Source organism: Bombus affinis, chromosome 7, assembly GCF_024516045.1.
Source record: "Bombus affinis isolate iyBomAffi1 chromosome 7, iyBomAffi1.2, whole genome shotgun sequence".
In the NCBI taxonomy this organism is placed as follows: Eukaryota; Metazoa; Arthropoda; class Insecta; order Hymenoptera; family Apidae; genus Bombus; species Bombus affinis.
Window position 1 is genome coordinate 10158127 of NC_066350.1, and position 23852 is coordinate 10181978.

Below are 23852 nucleotides of genomic sequence, written 5' to 3' on the forward strand. Positions count from 1 at the left end.
GGAATATTATTAATTGAGCGAAAGATAATAAAATCGAATAATGAAAGTAGGACGAATTTATGTTATAATCTAGTAGTTTGTGCGCGTGAGTAAATTATTTACTGTTTAATTGCGTTTAACTGAATGCATTCCTTAAAGAATAAACGGTGACAGTTAATAGATGGTAGAAGGAAAGTTCTGTTCCCTGTTCTTGCAATGGCCGAGATCTTTCTAAATCTCCGGCTGCTCAACAGGCTATGGCGCGAACTAAAACGATAATTCAGCGCTCGAGGTGGCTATCATTTCTTGCTCGTGGTATATTACTACGTCGCTACACCGTAAAGTCGACTGCACAGGGGACCAGACAGTTCTGCCGTACATATCAGCTCAAGTTTCAACCGAAGCTTTTGCGTGCTATTTCTCTTTCTCCCTATTAAAATTCTTAAATGTAAATATACGAGAACATCATGGTCCAGCGTGTTTCAATTTCTGAAATCGAGAAGAACTCGTCAAATTTTTTTGCCATTTGTAACAAGAAATAGTTTTCGAATGGAAGAACGAAAATCGGAGAAAGACGAAGATGGAAGAACAAAAATATTAAACCTTCCATGTCCGAAATTTTGAAAGTTTTAACTACGTATGGAACGAATACGCTCGGTTATTCTAATGGGTCATCGCGTAAAAATGCATGATAACGAAACTTGGGCGAACTCGTGCAAATGAAACCGCGACAAGCGACAAAGCGTTAATGTTAAGCAACTGCAATTTGCCACTTGCGTTCTACAACGCTCGGTCTTTCTTGCACCCAATTGCTGTTCTAATTGCCGAATAAACGGCGCGATAAAAACGGCTAAGTCATTAGGTCGTGTTGCTGTCTGAGTTAGTAGGTGGTCTTTAATCGCGAAACAGAGTTGCACTTCGGTAACTTTTTTCAATGAAAAACCGGTCCACCCCTTTAATTGTACAGACACGTCTTTAATCGTCGGAAGAAGGATCTCGATGTTGCCATTGTTCGTACTTGGAAGACGAATTACATCGAGATAATTCGATCAGACACGGTACATTAATTTATTCCTAACTCCATAGAATAGTCGATGTAATATGATTAAAATCTTTTAAGATAGCGTTTCCTCCTGCTCTTTCTCTTTTTCCGTACATCAACGATGGGCGAGAGTCTCGGTACCCAGTAATAAGGATCAAAAGCACTCTAAACGAGACTTCGTTGAGTAAACGAGAGAAAGCCAATAAATGGAAAAAAAAGAAGCCACCGTCCTTTTTATTCCCATCGTCCGTATCTCTCATTACTTTTGCTCTTTGATCAAGCGTTCTTTTGTTATGTCGTCTCGTCTTTCGTCGACGAATAGAGGGCAACTTTACCGTACCTTCGCTTTGGTAACATGAAGCATAACGACGCAACGTATCAATATATATATGTTTATCTTTCTTCTGGCCGAGTACTGACCATTTCTTAAAGCGGTCATCCTGTTGTAACAAACTATGTATTGTACATACTTCCACTTCTAAACCCTTTACTTTTTCCCAATCATAAAAATCACAAGAGGACACAAAAGTCTATTGGAAAAACTTGTCATAATAATTACGGTCCATCCTTAATCTCTTTGGAACTAGTTACTCTAAAATAACGTAAACTAGTCCCGCTGATTTTGTACTCAAAGTTCGAAATAATTGCATCGTTTGTCCTCATATTCTCAGATTTATCGAACTTAGTGCTCCACCTTTAGAAAATCTCTGTTATTCCACACATTTCTGCGCGTAACTAATACTAACGCAAACAATTGTATCGACTGAATCCGAAAACAGGACAATTTCTTCTCTCGCCAACCGAAACTTCTTCGCAGCTCGCTAAATTCTATTTAAGAGCTAAGCGAGATTTACAGCACGTGGGTTGACACTAATTTCGCATTTATCTTTCTTTATTGACCTATACCTATATCATTTATATAGGAATTTTGTATTTATCCTAAATAATAAGTTTATTGATCGATAGATCTATTTATAATGGATTAGACAAGAAACGATGGTTACTTAACGTGAACTAAATACAGTAATGTGCTATAACTAAATAGTTAATTCACAACTTACAATTAGTAGTTTACAACTCGTAACAACTCAGCAACTCAACTCTCGACTCCTCACAGCTCGACTTCTCACCACTTGACTATCAACTCACAATTACTCAACTCACGACTACTCAACTCCTCACACATCGACTTTCAACTCACGAATACTCAACTCACGACTCTTTTACTCGACTGCCCGTTAAAACTGCCAGGCTCTTTTTGACCTAACGGCACTTAGGCCTTCCTGTAATATTGTTTTGTGGCTCACCTAGTAAGACTGCCAGACCCTTTTTGACTTAAAGGCACTTAAACAATAATACGGGTAGGCCTAAGTGATGATGATTTACCAGATATTTCTTAGGCCATTCGTCCACGATACTACATTTACAACCTTTACCAAACGCTGTTGCACTAATAGAAAATAAATAAATAAATATTATTAATATCTTTTTTACATACGTACGACATTCTAGAATTCGATTGGACATCCTCGCGAAATTCAGCGAGAATCTAATGGGCAAGAAACTACGAGAACAGAAAGTTCTCTGGAAGTTGAGCTTTTATTAACGAGACGGTTGCTTTCAAAGCTGGAATTGAGAAACGAGGAGTAATAAAGAGCCGCGAGGGATCGGCGACATCGGGGGACCGGTCAATTTCGAATTATCCTATTTCATGCGAACGAGAGCTTTCCGATTTCATTTGTCTCCGTTCCAATAACCCCTCGCCCTTCTCCACGGCCGGGTACACGCGATCCAATTTTTCCTTCGTTGCCCTCTCGAAAGGCAGTTTATAAAATTTCCCGTTCGTTGCGGGATCGATGCAACGATAAATTGTCTCTGAAGTTGCAAGGCCGACCCTCTCGTGCCCGGGACACGTCTTATCCCCGGTGCTCTGGCCGCTCTTTTTCGCGGCTCGTAAATCATCGATGAGCCCGTAGAACCGGAAGTCGAGCGGAAGGCCTTGCCAACGAGATATGGACTCGCATTTGCACCGTTTTGTCATCCCGTTCGCAAACTTACTCGTCGAGTATTATTAACGAAATCGAGAGATTTTGTCCTCTGAACAAGTATTATTTCACCCTGAAAATGTCCACAGTCCGAAATCTTTCATTTTGAAAAACGAAATTTCTTTGTAAAATAGTTTCCATAATAGAAGAATAGTTTCCATTGTAATACACGTTTTTGGCCATTTATTGCCAGAAGATTAGTTTCGGACAGATAATGATCCAAAGTCTTTGTTACGTCGAGTGAAATGGTCCGTGCACCGTTACGTCCTTCATTATCTGGCCATCAAGGCCCAAACACCATTAGAAAGACTCTCAATAAACCTAAGGCCCTACCATGAACCGAATCTTATTAGCTTGCAGGAACGAAAAGGCTAGTTTTTCCCATAAACAAGGTCACTCACGAGCCACGTTGGCAGGAGGCTTCCTCTTCATACCTTCGTGCATTAACGTGGGTAATAACCAATCGACATCGCGGATCGTTACCCTCATTTTTCCTGACGAAACGTATGAGCAACAAATCCGCGTTCTTCGTTCAAAGGGCACACCCTTACAGAGCTTTCCTCCGTAATCACACAAGAACGAACTTGACTGGTTCTCATAACTACAAAGCAGTCACGTCAACCCTCCAGACTTGTTCTCGGACCTATCCACATCTCTATACTTATCCTATCCACGGATCAATCCACATCTCTATACTTCTTCTACGATATCAGGAGGGTCAACTCAACTTCCTCTACTACACTAGACTTGTTCTTGGAACTACAGAACAGTCAACTAGTCTATCACTGGAATCTACAACAGTTATCATCATCTTCAACACGAAAGGAGTCTCAGGTCGTACTCGTTCGTAGTTGTCATATCAAATACTCAATCTTGAGTATCTCAATCAATGTATGATTGAATCTTGAGTATCTCTCAATCAAAATATCACACTGAAGTTGTTGGATAAGTCAAAATATATAGTAACCTGTTAATAACTGCGTTATGCAATCAACTACCCTTATTATCCCATAAGAAATAAGGGATCGAACGATTCGTGGCGTCGATTAATCTAATCGTAACGGGAATTTACGAATCCCGTTGGCGCGCTTCTTCGAGATCGCGTCTTTCCGCGAACGTACGAAAGTTCAGTCTTGAAGAAGAGAAAATAGAGAAGGACATTCGATATTCTGGAGGATCGTCGATATTTTTATGTAAGAAAATTGTCCTACGTATGGACAAAACGAAGATCAGTTGGCTATCAAGCGCAAATCACTGCGACCATAATGACGTACAATGTACCCAACGACAATACCTGAAGCATTCGTGTAACGTTAAAGTGAAATAGTAAAAACCATGGAAATTTCTAGGATAATACTATGAATTAATACTGCGAATCGATTTGAAAGTGTTTAGAAATATCAGCTAGCTCGTGAAGTTCGTAGCGATTGAAACAATTTACAGCTTCATTGATACTAATTTTGTTAGAAACGTGCAAGTTCCATGGTTCTATGTTAATTTCCCAAGGGGATCGTAATCTTTCTTTCGAATTCGCCGACCAATCTTTTCGAGATCCCCGTAACACGGCGGAGAACAAATTTCGGCAAGGAAAACAATCCGTGCGAAGTTTTGTCGCGCTAATGTATTCGCGAGTCGGTCTGCTCGGATATCGTTCGCCCTCTTTCTTTCTTTACTACCGCACCAGCAAGGCGGTAAACTTCGTCAGGAGCGTGTTCCGCCGCTGAAAAATCGCGGCTAATGGGAAAAATTGCTAAAGTTACACGGAAAGTTCGCCGACGACTTTCGTCGTTCGTCGCGGCACCTTTCGCAATCGCGAAACTCCATTAAGCTTGGAAACTAATTTCCAACGGAGTTTCCGCGGTGAGCGTCGTATAATCCTTGCGTGGTCACCGGTGACTCGAAAAATTTTTTCCAGGAACAATGTTTCGTGTATCTTCTGAAATTCTGCCAAAGATCGATAAATGTTTATCCTCGAAATTGCTGTTAAATCTAAATTACGGACAAGTCGTTGCGGAATAAGTGATCGAACGATGAATTAGTGACTATATGTTTGGATAATCTTCAGGTTGCCGTTGGAGCAAGCGAACAGAAGATCCGAAGATCGCAATGCATACGTCCATTAGAATCTATACGCGCATTTGACGGTTTGACGTACTGAGTTTGTCACAGCGCCAGTTTGTGCGGATTCACGTCCGCAGTAGCTACGGTCTTACTCGTTATCCATCTGCTTAATTCCATGTAAATCTCGATGCATCGTTAATCGCATGCAGCTGTAACCACAGCCTATACGTCGAAAGCAATCTTACGGTAGAATGTATATGGACAGATACAGACAAGCGTAGCGATTAGCGTTGTCGGTTTCCAGTGCGTCTGACCATAGAACATCCGTTTCCCCTTACGCGTTGTTCCCTATCCTCGCTGATAAATTTCTTCACGCCGAATGAAACTGAATCTTTCTCGTTTATTTAGTCGTAAAAGACGAAAAGTTAAATTTCAGAAAATATCAAATACCAGTTAAACGTTAATTTAATAAAGTGTAAAATAATCAGTACAAGCGAAAGTAGATTAATTTGCACTTTGAAATTTGTGCTTTTCCACAAAAGTTTGAGTTATTCTCATAAGAAATTGAAAACATCGTGTTTGTACCCTATTTTCTTTAAACCTTTTAATCGCCTATCCAAAAATAACAAGCTCTCGACGTTTTGTTTCCTTCTGAATCCATACTCAAATACATTATTCAATCTTTTCACGATGAAACGGACGAAACAGCTCGTAGATAGCAACGCGGACCAGCCAGCATTGAAAAAAGGGATACCTTTTAATCCACTGGAATCTGTCAAAAGCACGCGTAGCCAGTTGGCCGTGGTTCGTGTATTTACGATCGAATTTACGGAGGCTGCGGCCGTTTAATTAGTAACAAAAATATTACAACACCACGAGCTGAGATCATCTCTGACTGATAGCGGTACAAAAGGTGGGAATTTTTCAGCGGGCAGCTTTTTCGCCAGAACAGAAATCGTGAATTATAAAGCTACCGCCGACGAGATCCTCGACCGAGGAGAGTTATAATTAAAGCGATTCCGCTTTACCGTGCTCGGCTGCTTTGTGCTCTCGGAGGTTCGTTAAGTCCGACAAATTAATTTCCATTGTATTTTCAAACGGCCAGCGGGCACACTTCTCGCGGCCTTAAACCCGACTGCATGTGGAGAGTTCGAGAACCGTGCCATCACCTAATTCGTAGCAGTTGTCGGTCGCGTTTCCAGATTCGAATCTAACCGATGTCCCGTGGAAAAAAAGTTCCTCTGGAATTCGAGAATATTTTACCAATGCTCTGTTCGACCAACGATGAATGCTTGAACCAACTTTTTCCGCTCGGAGGGAACGTTTCATTGAAAAACGTTCGCCCCTTTCCAGATTGTGAATTTTTTATTAAACGGTAAAACTACCGACCGAAACGTATCATACACACAGATGATTGTAATTAAGATTAATAATCGCTAAAACAAAGAATTTGAAACCTGTCGAAACGATAAACGATGATAGTCCTAGGGTTAAAAATTCGCGAGATGGAGTTAGTTAATTCTACGGCTTTTAATTTTAATCCATATCTAAATATATTGTATCGATAAATATAACGATATACCGTGCGAACGAAAGTGAAACAATGGAAATAATATTATCAAAAGCACAAAATATGAAATCCGTCACTTTCACGAGTTCGTTAATTCCAGTGTTAGAAAGCTAACACATTGATATAGTGATCTATGATATTCATGTTAAAACACAAGTTAGTTTATCGTTCAAATGGTCGATCAATGGTATGATGACTTATTTTTCTTCGTCATCTGGTTTCAATATTTATCTTGGCCCGACCGTGTTATTCGAGAAAATTTATTTTAAGTATCCTTCGTTATTAACGATCACGATTACGCGTTTCGCGGCCTCCTTTTCATAGTCGACGTCTAGTCGGCGAACCAACGAATTCCGTAATCAGCCGCCGACTAATTTTAGACGTTCCGTGGACCTACCGCTTCTACCGCTTGTACACCGCGTCTCCGACTTGCTTTGCAACGACTGGAACAATTTAATCGACGTTTACGATCTTTCCGCTTATTAAAGCTATCGAAACAAACGAATATTTCGTTTCAATTGCACACAGGGAAACCTTTTATTTCTGAGCCAACAAACCGCGGTAAATCGTAAATGTCGTTTCATTCAGACTATAAATTTATTATAATTCTATGCAATGAGCATCTCACGGACAAGATAGAAGCGCTGATCCAATTCTACGTAATAGAATCTCGTGAATCACCAAAAATATCTGCGTATCTCTAGATTTTCTGCGAGCGATAACGTTAGTCAATTCGAGCTTCTAACTGAGCGTCTTTCGTTTATTGAACGATTATTCTGGATTTCTGGCGTAGGAAGCGATATACGAGCCAAACTCTTGGCTCATTATCAATAATTCGATGATGTTTTCCCTTAGAATATAAAGGGCTGAGACAATGGAATTCACTATCTTTCCTTCATTTTTTATATTTTGTCACTCTTCCTGATTATTTTTATCGAATATCATGTCACGAAGAAGTTCAAACAAAAACCTGATTTTACCAGCTCCTTCGAGAAGAGACTGCGACAAGATAATCCGTATATTGTATATAAAACTTCGAGAAACATAAAAAAAGATGAGTTGAGCAGGTCTTGACATCAAACCATCCACTGGCTGGAGAATGTTTCTCCAAAATCGACGACACTGGAACCCATCTTGCCGTATATTTTGCTTCGACGTTGACCAAATTTCACGAGCGAAGGATCAAAAAATTATCAAAAATACGATAAGGGATTATCAATTCGAGCGGCGTTTATTTCGACTGAGAATTGTCATTTGTTCAATTTCACTGAACTCTGTTTACGAAAATGAAACGAGCTAATATTTACGGTCGCGTGAAAAATGTTTGCAAGATGAAGTTCGCCTGGCCGAAGATAAAAATTACAGTAAATAAGAAGCCCCATTTTTTCACTCAAATATTCTAACTAGCGAACTACATCAAACGTTGAATCTCATCTCGTGTATAACCGCGCGGTTCGTATAAAATGTAGGAAAAGTATAAGACTACGTCATAGTGGAAATTACGACTCGAGTGACGCAAACTGAGAAACAAACGCGTGCCTCGGCGGCTATTTTGAGAATAAGCCGTACACTTCCACGCGCCGAGCGGTTCGATTTCTTCGAGCATAAAAAAAAAGAAGAAAAGAAAAAGAAAGAGAAAGGAGTACTTCGTAAAGAATGTAAGGAGGCTTGTATCATTCGCGAGCAAATCGTCTGGTCGTATTTTTATATACACGCGATCCGACGTCCACGTGCGTCGATCGAAAGGCTAAATACGTGGAGGACCTGACAGACGAGATCGTCTGCAACCTTGGGCGAGTCTGGCCAACACCGCCCACTCTTTTGCCAACTCGATTTCGCGGAAGCTTCTTCGACGTTGGCAGAAGACGTACGTCTCGGATTCTCCGTCTCGCCCCGTCCTTTTCTCTCGCTACATCGACCTGGTAAACCAAAAATATCGCGCGATAATGGCGAAACGAGGAACGCCTCGTTCAAAGGCGCTGATTTTCTACGAGGTCACCGAGCAAAGTCTTCTTTAAGCACTAAAAAGGTACATTCTCGTTGCCAAGAGCGGCGATCGCGAATGGAGCTTACGTTGCCAAGAAAAGCATCTGGACATCGAATAAAGCGAGTCTGAGTCGAACTAATCAGGACGAGACGGCAGAAAAATGCGCAGATTGCGAGGAAGCCGAATTGAGAGTACAAGCGGACTAAAGTACATTTTTTTCGGAATGTTCGTAGTATTCATTTATTCCTATAATCTGTATTAATCAAACAAAGGTAGAGGAGTTTATTTTTCCTAAAAAAAAATCCAAGTAACGAAACTGAAGACAAGAAATGACTTTGGTCTGTGTCGGCCTTTCTCCGAGAAAGCAAGAGAATATTCTAGCATCTCTCATTTCTGTCCAATATATTGCAAATATTTTTATCGTATAACATAATTGAATATATGGATGTATCCGTAATTATACCACACAATATAATGTCTAATTAAATCATGAAGCTGTGGGCAAATGTCGTGACAAAAGTTTTTACAAATAGATTAATTTCTACTCGAAAGTAAACATAGCTTCGAGTACTAAAACGTACACTATTATTTAAAAGGATGATAAATTCTCAAATCGATTAGTTGCTGCACTGAATATTTGATTAGACTGATATTTGCTATAGATAACGAAACATTTGATTTGTCGTGTATTGAGATTAATCTATTGTTGATCGCAATGCCTCGATTAATTGATACAATGTAAAGCATTGGAAGAACCCGGTGATATTACAGTGGCAGTGTTATCAGAAAGTAATCCAACGTCAGACACAGTTTACTCATTGGTGGTCGTATCTCTGTGACTAATAAGAGATATTAATAAGAGACTGTGATCGATCGAGATACGATGATTGCCATTTATTTCAATATTGCCACAATGATTCCGAAGAAAAGTTGCCTCAGATTGTAAGCATTGGTCACCAAAGAACGTACACCTTGTACCATCGTGTTGCACCACCGATAGAAACGGACGAGGATCGCGACGACGATGTGTTCCTCGACGTATCGCCGAGGAACGCAAACACACGGTGTGTTTACAATCGTCTCGTTGTTCCGTGATTTCGACGATTCGAGTTGCGCGGTGAAAAGCATCGAAGATTTCCTAGCGTCAAAATGATGTCAAAGAGAAGAAGAGGAGCGTTGCTTCTCGAACTGAGAAGCGGAAACAAATGTTAACGGAGATTTCGAGAGCGACAAAGTGGTGTGGAACGATTCATGCGACTGGGAATTCCGTAGATGATCTTAAAGATATCGCGAGATCGATAAGCCATCTATCATTATTTCGGTTTGTGATACGATTGTGCCGCGAGATATTTAGATTCGATACTTCATCTAATTATTCATTTGTTTATTCTCGAGATGAATCTTTTGGTACATAAAAATAATAGGTGAAGGAAAGACGTTATTGTACGTGAATAAATTAAAAGCATATTACGATAATATGCACTTTTATTTACGAGTATAAACACTTTCTAATTTCGTGTGTGATGTTGCTAATTGTTCTAAATTGACAGGAGACAGATTACAGCTTTGCAGCAAATAAATTTTCAAAATACGCGGCTAGAAATTATCATAACGAATGAACAATTATATACATAAAATGTAAAATTGTTTGGTACAAACGTCATTGGAAGAATTTCGCTTGAGTTAAATAGCCGAAAATGGCCTGTCATTTGGATCTGACTTATCGAGTCATTTATACGTAGTAAGCGCTCAGACAGCGAGGTATAAAACACAATAAAATATTTAATATAAATAAAATCAAAAACCTAGTTACAGAGTGTCAAACGCTCTTAACTGCAAAGGAATCGGTAGAGAAAAACAAGTGAAGACGAGGAAAAACAGATTTCAGTGTTCAAAATTCGGATAGAAAGGGAAGCGAAAAAAGAGAAAGGGAAAAAGAACGAACGAGGAAGTTCGTTCTCGCTCGACTAAACTAATCCTTTTCGTGACAAATGGGAAGATATTGCCGCGCTGCACCCCGTTCTTCTCCGTGTCTGACTGGAAACCGCTTAATCCCTTTGTAAAAATTAACTCCGTCGCAGAGAAGCTGTTTCCAATCGCTACTTCTAGGTAACGTCGATATCACAAAGCCGAAACTCGACACTGTTCCAACGCTTCTTTCCACCCTATCTCCTTTCCTACCAACGATAATCGAAGGAAGAGGATCGAAGCGATAAAACGGTATAAAATAAAACCTGGCAAAAGATGTGGATCTTACTGACCAGTAATCCTTAGAATCGATAGTTTCTCTAGGATTGGCGTACTAACTTGCTTCATAAAAGAAATCTGGGAACCTTCGACCATCGGCGCGCGATAAAGCGAGCGATATCAAGCAGAAAGGAATCACAGCTATGCAAACAAACCATCTACCCCTTTTACTATATCGAGATACACTGAAACGAAATCCAATCAGACAGTTGTAGAACCAATAGAAAGTTTAAAAAACACCTCGTATCAACTTTTTCGAACTAACAATTTCGATTAACACGAGCTTTCGAATCCGCAACGAATAATCCCACTCAGCGTCCGATCGTGGGTTACCATCCTCTAAAGCGCTTGGCTGCTTCGTCGATTCGCGTCCAATTCTCTCTAGTTTCGTTCCGTGTACACGAGGAGTCGGCAAGGAGGAAAGACGATAAAAAAAGAAAGATTTGAAGAAGGAATTAAAAAAAAAAGGATAAGGAAGTGATAAAAAAAAATATTGAAAAATAGCGATAGCGAAAACTCCGTGGATCGTGGGTGACGATAATTGGAAGGGGACGGCCACGTTTCACAGGAATTTCGAGTCATTAGAGTCTACACGAGGAGGTGGAGAATTCGCGTAACAAAGGAGATTAAAGCGACTGGGGATCTTGTCAGCGGACGGGGGCTGGCAATCCTTTGCGCAACAGCTGCCGCTAACTATCCGCGGCTCGTCGACCGTCCAATCCAGTTAAGGGAGTTTAGAGTTTAACGCTGTTACACGAATCAACACAGAAGGTCGCGTCGCCGCGAAAATCTCCGCTCCGTATCCCTGCGCCCTGTCGTGATCGAACCCGTGAATTTCAACGTCGAAGGTAACGAGCTTTCGAGTCTTCGAGCAAAGCCTACCCTTTGATCACTGCCAATCGAATTTTACCACCTTTGTTCTTTGATTCGTCGATGCCATTACGATGATGCTCTCGAGGACGAGTTTTTGCGGGACAACATAGAAAGAAGCATAAAGATACAAATTATTATTAGACACTTGTTGAAGTGTTTCGAATTATTTGAAATCAATTTACTACTTGACTCACGAATAGACAAGGATAGGAACAAAGGATACCTGGTGTGAAATAAACGACAGATTTATGAGAATAAAGAAATGTCGAGTTTCTTGAATTTAGATAACCTGGCTAATCTGAACGAGATTTTAAGCTTTCGTGTAAGTAAATATTCATGAAAATATAATCTCATGCTGTCAATCAACCGTGGCGCATGGATCTTTCTTGCTATCTCGTATCATTGTAAAAGACTTAATTAAGATTATACACGTGGGGTCCTGGTGATATATCATTGCATTCGATCAATGAATTGTTCCAATCAGAGCTCTTTAATACAATAATTTAACGATCGATAATATGTGTCGATAAATTAATATATTACACATTATAGACGATAGACGTCTATTTTACAATTTCATATTTTTTCGTCAAACATAGTATACAAATTATTTGTAATTTGTAAAATTCGCTAGTAAAATTTGTTTTTTACTACTACTATCAAACTTGTTAATGATGTACAAGGGTGTTAACCAATATCGATAACTTGTAACTCGTAACTGGTAAAATTTATTAAAAGTTCGATTATATAAAATGTCTTAAACAAGCAATGGAAAATCTCGATACCCCTTACGGTTCGTAATAAATCTTCCACAAAACAGACGATTGTTAATTTCGTATCTGCAATGAAAATAAACTGGCAACAGTGGTGGTGCAACCGGTGGTACAACTCACGAATCAGTTTATTGATGATACCAGACAGAGACAACAGGTATTTATCTACACAATACACGGATGCACGTTCTATAATTGTCATCGTAAAGTTGCACGCGCAATTGTCGTAGACACAACAATTTCCTATAATAAATGATAATATCCTTTTTGCGTGATTAACCTTTAGCATTAATTACGCGACGAATCGATCGATAGGAGCAGATTTATCGAATCAGTTGTCCCATCGTCAGGAAGCAGACTACGAAAAAGTTGTGCTGCGAATGAATCCAACCTATTTCAATTGTGAAACGGTCGTCGAAACAACTCGAAGAGATTTGATATCGTCGCCGTCGAGGCTACGCTATTGTGGTTTCGTTGCTTATATTGAGAAACACAAAAGTTGTTTGTATATTCGCGAAAACGTCAACAGACTTGTACGATCGTGTCAGAGATAATGGCGGAAGTTCGTGGAACGATGATAAAAGGAGGAGTTATTAAACTTCCATCAAAATGTCAACGCGAATTCTCGACGTGTCCAGACGAAAAAGCGAAATAATACGCGATAACAAGGTTACTCTTTCATCAAAAAATCTATGCTTTCTCGTAAACAATCAAAACTTCGTATCCTATTGTACACAATTGAACAAGCACGATACAGCGATTGTTTATCAAATAAATTAACTGCCAAACGATTGCTAAAACGAAAGCGAAGATAGCCAGAAAAAAGTAACGAAACGGCGCCAATAATACAATCTATAATCTCATATTGTTTGACTATTGTCGTTAAGATAAGGGTCGATGAAAAATATGACTGTGACATTATATAATTGTGCCTTTCCCACCTGCGGGTGTCTGACCTACATGAATTTCGAAAATTCCCGAAGCAGCATTACGTCACACGATTAAAAGCAGAAGGGAGAAGTGCGCGGGATTCCGGCGACGACTGATCCACTTTACAGATAAATAATGTCGCAGCGAAATTTTATTTTGCTTCGATAATGAGTCGAGCGACATGATAGAATCGACAGAATCCTTTCGATCGTCAAGTTTCAACCGAAATAAATAAAAGAAAGCAATGTAGAGAGCATTTGCGGAGTGAGGAGAAATAACGTCGATAGCCGAACGCCATTCGTCGTTGCGATGCTGCTGGCACACACGATAAAAAGCTCGATAAAACATGGAGAAAAAATATACCGGCAACCATTCTCCGCGTGGAGAAACGCTAGTAAATATTTCCGATTACACTTCGATATTTTGTTGCCGGGCGCAGCGTTCTATACATCTTCGTGCATCGTCGATCCTCGAGAAATATACTTTTTCAAAGACGACAAATCATCGTTCCGTCTTAAACACGCCAAGTAACTTGCACCACGAAAGATCGTGTCCCTCTTCCTCTTCCAACGACCACTTTCCATTCTGTTTACAGACAGACACTCGACTAAAATTTGGCAGCTTACCAGTTTACCTCCATAAAGCCAATAATGGATCAACGAAGTTTATTTCGAGTGTGATAATAATGCTACAACGCAATAGCACCCATCCGGTTTGGGTTTCGTTCTAGTTGGTAATAACCACGAGAATATAGAAGCGAGATACACACGATTAATACGAGTATAGAATGGCAAAACCGAGTGAGCGAATTCCCGTGGAAATTGGTAAATCGTGCGATTTCTCATTCATGTAGGTCAACGAACACGACTATCCTAACAGAGCCTTGTGCCAGTTCGCAGCCAACGCTTTAATAAAAGTTGCGCACGAAGATTATTTTGGTACAGCGTTTCTGCTACTAGCCGCTAGCATTCCGTTTCTGCAACTGCCGGTCCTCCGAGATTTGTTTGGTACGTTTGAATTTTTCAAGCTCTATTCAAACGAATCCGTCTACGTGAACGTGGAAAAAAGGAACGACGAACAAATAAATAGAAACTGTGAACGAGAACTGCGGACGATAATTATAGAACTGTTGCGGAATTAATAGACACAGGGGAGAAAAAATTAAATAACGCTAGAAAATACAAATAAAATAATTTCAGGTTGTCCCGAGTGAAAATTTCCCTCTTAGAAACGTTATATTTCCCTGGCGAGTTTCATCGAATCGTACGGAGAAATCGGCAAATCTGGACGTGCGATAGGATTATGACAAGCGAAACAGCGACGTACGATGTTCCTTCTAATCGTGGTACCTCCGTGCCATTTTGACGGCAACAGGTCGCGGAAAAAAGGTCACGGAACATCGACGAACGGAGATGAACTCGCTTGTCGGTGATTCAATTTTAAATAGGATTAAGTGGCGACGCAGGGTTTCATTCCGTCGCATTCCATCTCCATGGTCGTTTACCTTTCGCGTATTGGTTAGGCTTCGTCAAAGTTCAACGTTAAAACGTTAAAACGACAGATGAAACTTTATTCTCGTTATAAAATTTCTTCTGCTTCGAAGCGAAACAGTCTATCCACAAATCGTAGGAATAATAAATTAACACGGTACAAATGCGTCTGACAAGGGATCAAGGTAAAGCACGCTTCAAAGATAATTGATTTGACCCGTGCGTAGAACATAGGTCAAAATCAATGCAGGCTATGAATTCCTGTTGCATCAACTTGATATGTTCTAGCATACGCGTTTGATATCCTCCGCTGATTAAATCGACCCTTTTCCAGGGTCTCGCAGACAACCGTGTATTAGCCAACGGTGATTAATCGTTCCCATGTAAACGTATCATCAAACACGTGGTTCCCATATCGTCTATATGAAACATCCCATAAACGTGCACGATTCTTCTCTACTCTGAGCAATTTTCAACACCCATATCTTCCAAACATCTCGCTGTTTGAAAAATATAGATCGTCCAAAAATATCGATACTCTCCAGACGATCGCGACGACGCGATACTTTAAGCCCAGTATATTAATAAAACCCGATGGTCGTCGAAAATAAAAGAAAAATATTATCGACGAGTTCAATGATCACGATCGTCGCACAAATTCGCCGAATTGACAAGGAAGATATCAACGTGCGATAATTAAATTCTCGAAGACCCCCGGTAGCACTTTTATCACGTACCTTGTACCAAGCTACTGTTTCCAATCGTTATCCCAAATATATCTGTTCTGATCAACGATAGGCCTCGGTGCGTTGACGGACCCCTTCATAAGTGTCCCTCGCAACTTCACTAGGCTTCACTATGCGGCTTGTCAATGCACGCGTATCCCACGGCCGTGCACGAACCGCGTGATCCAACGAAGATCGATCGAAGATGTATCCAAAAGTTGGGTGGAAGCGTCGGGAGCCAAGGGGATGAAGAGTGCAGAACGACGTTGTCTATGACCTTAGACACGCACAGCACCAAACAACCGTGTGTTCGTGGGGAAGGTTCACACGCGACGTGGAACGAGAACTAAATCTGGCGGGAGCGGTCGGCCTCGCACGAGTATGAATTACTGAAGCCACCTGTCGAAAGAGTCCGTCTTTTATACGCTCGAGGTGACATCGGCGAGATAACGCCGTCTCCCCGAGTTTACATGCGGCTGGGTTTCCTCGTTCTCGGTCGTAGCACCCGATCAACCGTCACCGCGCCACCGATCGTAATTTACTATGCCGTATAATTACTAATTGCCAATACGTGATTAGAGACAGTTGGATGAAACAGGAGTTCGATTATCGTACGTATTTAACTTTCGAGCAATTTCTGTTAATCTTTCGCTACTTTCTAGGGATGTTATGGTGAGAATATGGCAACAGTAGATCGAATCGCAGATTTATTTCGGACGTGTAATGATTAAATGATAAATAATCGTGGAGTACGTGGTTGAAAATTAACCCTTCGTGTTCTACTTGTGGCATGCAATTTGTTGCGTTCTGTTTTTACCGATAAGAAGCGGAGATGTACAGAGGACCACTCTATATGAATAATTGTACTAATCTTTTCGAAATAGGATTTAGACGCGCAGTTTTCTCGCAGTAAAATAAAACTAATGTAGATGAGTTTATTGATAGTATCAAAGAATAGCAACGTAAAGGAAAATGCAAGGAATTAATGCAGAATATAAATGTGATGGATGATACACGGAAGAAACTCGTAATCTAACAAACAAATGCAAAATATTTCAATCAAAACGTCCTCGTGATATCAGGTGAAATGACGACAATTTTCTTCGAATCGATCCGTATGTCACATATTATATATGCACGTGCAGGAAAAAACGTGTCGCCAATATCGACGAAACTGTCGCAACTGCGAAAAAGAGACGAGTTTTTCTTGAATTACGAATTTCCTTATTCGACATAACTTCGTTAAAGCTACTTCGAATACGCGTTGCGGTTCTTAATGGATGAAACAAGGAAAACACGTGATCGAACAATGAGAGAGACGATCGAACAGAGAACGAGGAAATCCCGGTTTTCCCCTTAGAAAGTTCGCGGAAGACCGATCGTTGTTGCTGCAAGCTTTGCAAAACGCGACTGTTGTACCAACGACGATACTTAAGGAAAGAGCTATGATACTCCATCGGAAGAGTTATTCCTGTGTCACAAAGCTGCATGAGAATGGAAGAAACATAGGCGAATAAGAACACTCGCCAGGGTGCGTCACTTTGCACAGCGTGCAAAATGCAAACGTCCAAATGCAGTTGCGCGAGTTTAATAGGAGAACCGGGTGATGAAAAAATTCAAGCGTGGAAAATAACGCGCCACCTTAAAGCAGACCAGCCACGGTATTAGATGCCACGGTCGAGTTACGTTACACGTGCTTCCGAATATCGAGCTATTTATTTCACGTTGTACTTCGATTTATTCAATGCGAGTATTCGAAACAAAAAGATACGATTATCTTTTATAGTTCACGAAGATATATCGAAGAGGAAGGTCGTTTGTAGATGAAGGTCACGACGAAAACAAACCCTCTCGATATATGCACTTGAAAGGCGATGCCATCAATCCTTATGTAATCGGTAAACGTTTGATCAAAGATAGAAGAGAGGATGGATGAATCGAAGACAACATCGTACGACTGATTCGTTGCCGGTTGATCAAGAGGCGCGAACAGAAAAGCATTCGACATGGCTCCGTCCCATAATCACGTATCGTTCGCGTCGTCTGGGCGCCACCATAAAATTCGATCTTACGGCGCGGCTGCGCGCTCGTGTCCCTATTGTAAAGCGACGTACTGCCATTGACCTTGAATTTTCCACCGTCAAGGTCTGTGGCAGAGAGAGAAGCACACTGGAAATTCGTGCGGCGATTTATGCGGCGAAACGAGATGATGCGAGGCGATGTGACCTTGAACGGAAGAGGAAGCCAAGCGCAATCGAGACGAGGCAAAGTTGAAAAGCTTCGGTGGTGTGCCGGCTTTTCGCAGATTTTTTCTCGACGGCGATTATCTTCTTGAGAAACTCACTAATGTTGCAAGAGCGAGCGCTTATTCCCTCGGATTTTTCGTGAACCGCGATGCTTAGTAGCTTTCGAACGACTGACGCAACGGTGCCTCGACGTCCAGACGCTTACGCAACGACGACGCGTCCCCTCTTTTTCATCCCTCTTGGACTGAAGCAAACGCCGCAAGTCGAAAAGGGACGACCACGGCCGGACGTGCACCGTGTGTGCTCGTGAACGTGGTCGAGATCGGAAGCGAGCCAGCGGGAACCAGTGCGAACCGGATATCGTCGAAATTCTGGGGACGAGATTCGCGCCGCCTGGCACACCGTGGCGTCGCGACGCTCCTGTGATCGAACGATGACGTCTAACGTCGCTAGTCTTTTCGACCGCCCGATGACGTATTTCGAGAACCTCTGACGTACTCGTCTAAAATGAACGGAAGTTGCATCGTTCCGGTATTTTCCATCTCCAACATCCTCTCTTCTCTTCGTCTAATCAGCGAGTAATGCCAAAAGTTTATTTTAGAGCACCGCTCCTCGTTCCGTTTCACCGCTCGATCTCGTTCTCAATGATCTTCGTTCAATTCACCATCGTCGATCTTACGACCTCTCAATTAGGATTGGAATCGATCAGTCGATTCAAGGATTATATACGAACTGTGTAACGTTTCAATAAGAGTGTGGTATTATTTCTCGAAACAATAGATGCGTGGAAAGTAAGATCGATCGAGGCACGGACTAAACGAAAGTAGCAAAAATTCTGCGCGAAGACTGACATCCGTGGTCGGATACCCGGCCTGTGCAAAGCGCAAATACGAAAGCGCAGGCTTGGCACGAGATAAATGTGGGTTGCTGGAGCACAACGGCTACAAACATACTGTTCCCTCGAACTGATGAATGGATATAATCCGAACAATTTATCAGACGCTGGACTTCAACCGACAGGTTAAAATGTTTGAAATTAAAACCACCGCTTTAATGAGCTTCTGCACGTTTGTGGATCCAAGATATACCTATCACTTTGACGATTATATGTTTATCCTATAATTAAGTATAAATACACATAATCTAAATATCTCTAATTTCGTGCAACTTTCAAATTATATAATTTATTTGTCTGCGCCTCAAAAATTACTTATACGTTTGTTACTATACTATTATTTTACCATTAACTGATCCAAGTATTATTGTAACAATCATCTTCCTTTCTCCTAGGGTAAAAGGTTGAACATTTTTTAACTGAAGTGAAAGAAAAATGCAGTTATAGGAAGCTAATAATTTCCATACATCTGTATCTCTATCTGCAATACAAATCAAATCATAGAAACGATCGTTCATATTCTTATCGTTTATACTATTCTGTTATATTGTACCAACTGATCCAATTATAACAGTCCTTATTAGCTTTTATACCATAGTGACAAATTATACATTTTTTTATCCGACAAACAAAGGAAAATTTGATTATAGTGAGTCAACAACTTCGACACTTGTTTATTTGCAATATACAGTCAAATTGCTAGGGACAGTCGATCGTATCTTGAAATTAATTCCTAACAGCTGAATTGATCTATCTTCAATCATCGATTGACTCGTCTCCTCTAATCCTAGCTATTGTTTAATATCAAAAAAAGTACAGTATTACGCGTGACCTTTGGATTCTGATTAGTACAACCTCTGTTTAACGATACTGGCAATCAAGTCGAGTTCAACTGGCGTACGCCCGATTAGAGGAGCGCGCTTCGTGATAAAAGCGCGCTGTATCAGTTCCGAGTTTCTGTTGAGGGAAGTGATGCGACGATCTGCTTGCAAACATATACTCAGACATCGATTATTCGACGTCTAGCGTCTATACGCAGCGTGATCTCAACCACTGCAAAATGCAGATGCAGCGGCTGCAACGGGATCGACCTCGACGTCACGGTAGACACAGTGACCCATTTCCGCTGCCAGAAAATTTTCCAAGAACGTTCCCAAGACGGTGTTGCAGCCAGTCTATAAACGACAAAACTCTGTTCGACGTGTATATCGTCGCTCCATCCTGGACATTTTCGAAAATTTTCTGGCACGAGAATATTTATGTAATGAAACTTTCGAACATGTTGATCGTAGTCGATGAATTACCGGTGAAGTTCTATAACGCGTTTGATAATCTTAATTAAAAATCTAAATGGAAAATTGACACAAGTGTGTTTTTAAACAATACGTGAGATTTATTTATGATTTTGTTACGAGTACATTCTGTAAAGTGTTTTCATCTTCAGAAGCATTATACTAGCCTTTAGAACCCACATTGGTAAAATCCAAAAATTCAAAAATAGATAAAGCTGATGCTGCAAACATCCTTCTTTATTTATACCGTCTGCTTGCTATAAATAAACTTACGAAAACAGATGATTTGTTTCTTAACAAGTGAAGATTTATCATGTATCCGTGCAATGAAATTGAGAAATGTACAAAAAGTAGAGGAGAAAATTTCAATTTTTATACTCCTACGTTATAAATATATAAATTTCTGTATTAAAATCTATTTTTATCCACAATTTTCTCAAATTATAGGTTTTCTCGCTAATACTACTTTTCCTATCAACTTCTCCGTTAATAATTCTTAATAAATGTCCCGCTAAAACAACAGCATTCTTAAACTTGTAGTTGGCAAAGAGAATTGCTCGTTAACTTTTTTTTTTTTTTTTTTTTAGCCTTTCAATTAATAATTCTTGATAAACGTTTTCCTCGAGTTAAAGTATCTTTAAACTCTTAATTGATAAGTAGAATAGTATGTAATTTTTTCAAAGAACAATGACGCCGTGTTAAACCAACAATAACAACGAGTCACAATATTTTGCGATATCATCTCGTTGAATGAGCTTAATTCTTAACAGTCTGTTAGTATGGCTGATTAGGCGGTAACGAGCTATTGTGAGGCACGATTAATTGTACACCACAGGGCGATACAGTTTCCAGGTAGCTTGGAGAACAGCGACAATAGTAGAGTAACGGCAGTATTACCTGACCGGTGGTGTGGATAACTATTGACTAATAAAGCTGCGTAAACCAGCCAGCTAGAATAATCGACTCGGCGGCGAGTTCTCGGATCGCCAACAATTAGCCATCGACAAGTAAACAACATCGGTGAAAGTAGATCGAGCTATCTATCAGTGACTTCGGCAGAGCCTCGAGCCTCTTTATCTTCGGTGATCGAATGCTAAATTAACGAGCAAATAACGATACGGCAACGATAAATGGTACCATTCGAATCGTCATAGGGATTTCGTTTCTATAATTCCGACCTTTATCGCATACCAAATCCACACCGATTTGAAGTTCAAATTGTTGCGATATTACAACAGAAACGAAAACATTCGACTCCTATCGATAACGCGGCAATCTACGACTTGGTTATTGACTGAAGTGTCTGTAACAGATATGGGATACTATAGATCTTCCGTTTAATATCAGAAGATTATGTTAAGTGCATACGATATGTTGGCATAGTGTCGACATGGATTTTAGCAGACCAGATCATCTATTAAATTTTGTCCTATCGATAACTATTGATTATATGAAGGAAGGATTATAATAATAGATATGACAGAGAGAGAGAAACGTCAATGTCAGGAAAGTTATTAGAAACATAAATTTAGCATTTGTGGGAGATTGAAGATATCTTCTCTTTCGCTTACGCAATATTTGAATTGGAGAAATTATTTTAGAAGAAACTGTAACAACTCTATTCGAAGAATTTTACAATTATAGAACCGATGACTCTTACAAATCTAGAATAGTAGAATAAGTTAGTCATTGGAAAAGTACACTGACTCATATAAAAATTATTCTGACATTTCGCATACACCGACCTAACATCTCCAATGATATTTCTCAATAATTCACGATCATATAATACCTTTACACATAATTGAATATTAACCTTCAACACGACAAAGATCCAGGCTCAACCATAGATTTAACGTTGAATTTTTCAACCATTCCCAAGACTCGATCGAACTTTCGTTTCTTGAAACGAAGCTGTAGCGTTTCGCTATTAACTGGAAGATCGATAAGACTCGAATGTTTTATTATAGTATCGCGATAATTTAAACTTTCGGGACACACACACACAAGCCCGAGATTGATACCCGCGAATCGTTTAAAAATCCAGCGTCGATCCGCGGTCAAGCATCGCAGGTCGACGTATTTATCGCAATAAATTCGTTGGCCTTTCAACGCCATCCATGTTGCATGCTCGAATTGCAGGCGCATTGTATCCCCTAGTACCTTCTTCGATTCACATCGAGGTCGCTCGATATTCTACGGCATTCAGAACCGTGACCTCGTTCGGACCGGCATTACTTGGAAATCACGGAATCTGGCGTTCGCTGGTATCGCGACAAATCACGACCTGGACTACGAAATCGCTTCGAAAGGCCGGTTTGACTATTACAGTAATACAGAGCCGTGCACGGCCAAACAACAGCACGGAAAACTAGGAAGCGGTACGCAAGAGGAATCCCGGCGGAGGTAGGAGAATCGAGAAAGGCCAGTAACCTCGAAACTGCAAGACCGAAAGCCGGAGCCCCGCTTCCTCCTTACGGCACGATGTCGACGACGCCCGTAATAGTTCAGTGGAATTTAATCGAGACGGCAATTGTTTCCTATTAACAGTTATGAAAGCACTCCAACGACCTCTGAACCCCCTTTGAACCGTCGCCGGCCTCGAAGCCGTACATACCCCCGGCCAGTTATTTTAATTGGTATCCATTCGAGGAGATTGTAGCCGAGCATTGGACTTCGAATCGACCCTAAAATTACTGGCAAATCCGCCTGTACAAAATACGTAAGCGATAACGATACCGTGTGTGAGGAAATTACGTTAAATTTAGGGAAAAATTTTTGGTTGCAGTAGATTGAGTTAAGGTCGCGTAGAACGATAGGGTGGACAGAAATACGAGATACATGCTTAAGGGCAACGACTTGGTAAACGATGAGTGATTGATCTTCATTGAGGTTTGATTGAAATTGATACGATTGACAGGATGGTTTATAAATAGTATAACAGCGACGAGATAGATAGGGCAGATGGTGTAATAATAGATGCTAGCGGAGAGTTTTATATAACCCTTCATAATTGTTGAAAAATAGATCGAAAGTGTTAGTGGTTGATTAACTTGATTAGAGGAAATAGATTGCCTGAGGATGAATAACGAAAACCGAAGGCGAGAATAGCTGTCGATAGCGTAATTGACAAACGTTTTACCTACAAATCGGGAAGATTTCGGGAAGAGAATAAATATTCCTCTCAAGTGGTTTGAAGTGCTTTTTCAGCTGCAAATTGCAGCAAAACTTCCAAGAAATGTCAGCAAACAAGGGAAGTTTGTTGAAAGATTATTCGTGATGTCTCTTGTTCTATTTGTTTTACGACAGAGAAGAATCAGAAAGATAAACGCGATTTCAAAAGAGAAAAAAAGGTACAATTGCACAATGAAAATACGTTGTGACGAGACTCTTATTACGAAATACGTTATCAAAGTCGTCAAACGATTCGAGTTCTCAGGACGGCGAAGAATTTTCGTAGAAGATATCGTAACTCGAAGGACCCCAATAACGTACGTTCCACGGTGGAACAAGAGAAGGAACAGGAGAGAAAGAAAATCTTTAAAGAGTTCTAGCACGGAAAGGGCACGTTCTAGGTAAAAAAGAACCGAGAGCAATTTACGATTTGAAAAAAAAAGGGAGTAAGTACGTCGTGCAAGAGAAGGCAAAGTGCGGACAGTGTTTTCACGGCGGAAAAATGGGAGAGGAGGCAATGAAA

At 40.5% G+C, this 23852-nt stretch overlaps 1 protein-coding gene and 1 long non-coding RNA gene across 6 annotated transcripts in view; one reads left to right on the forward strand and one right to left on the reverse strand.

Annotated features, from left to right (window-relative positions):
• The window catches only part of LOC126918623 (multidrug resistance protein homolog 49), a 72124-nt gene that overhangs the window by 27262 nt on the left and 21010 nt on the right, over nucleotides 1-23852 (reverse strand). For 2 of the 5 annotated variants that reach the window (XM_050726722.1, XM_050726720.1), the window contains exons 1-2: nucleotides 18067-18211; nucleotides 15735-16121 (exon numbers count right to left, since the gene is read on the reverse strand). The exons of the other annotated variants lie outside the window; for them this stretch is intronic. The gene's annotated coding sequence lies outside the window, so the exon portion shown is untranslated. Of the gene's footprint in view, nucleotides 1-15734; nucleotides 16122-18066; nucleotides 18212-23852 lie in introns of those variants that run through there. 5 annotated transcript variants of the gene reach the window in all.
• Nucleotides 18420-19375, forward strand: LOC126918651 (uncharacterized). The gene is made up of 2 exons (XR_007711389.1): nucleotides 18420-18988; nucleotides 19259-19375. It is a non-coding gene; the product is annotated as an uncharacterized LOC126918651 (long non-coding RNA).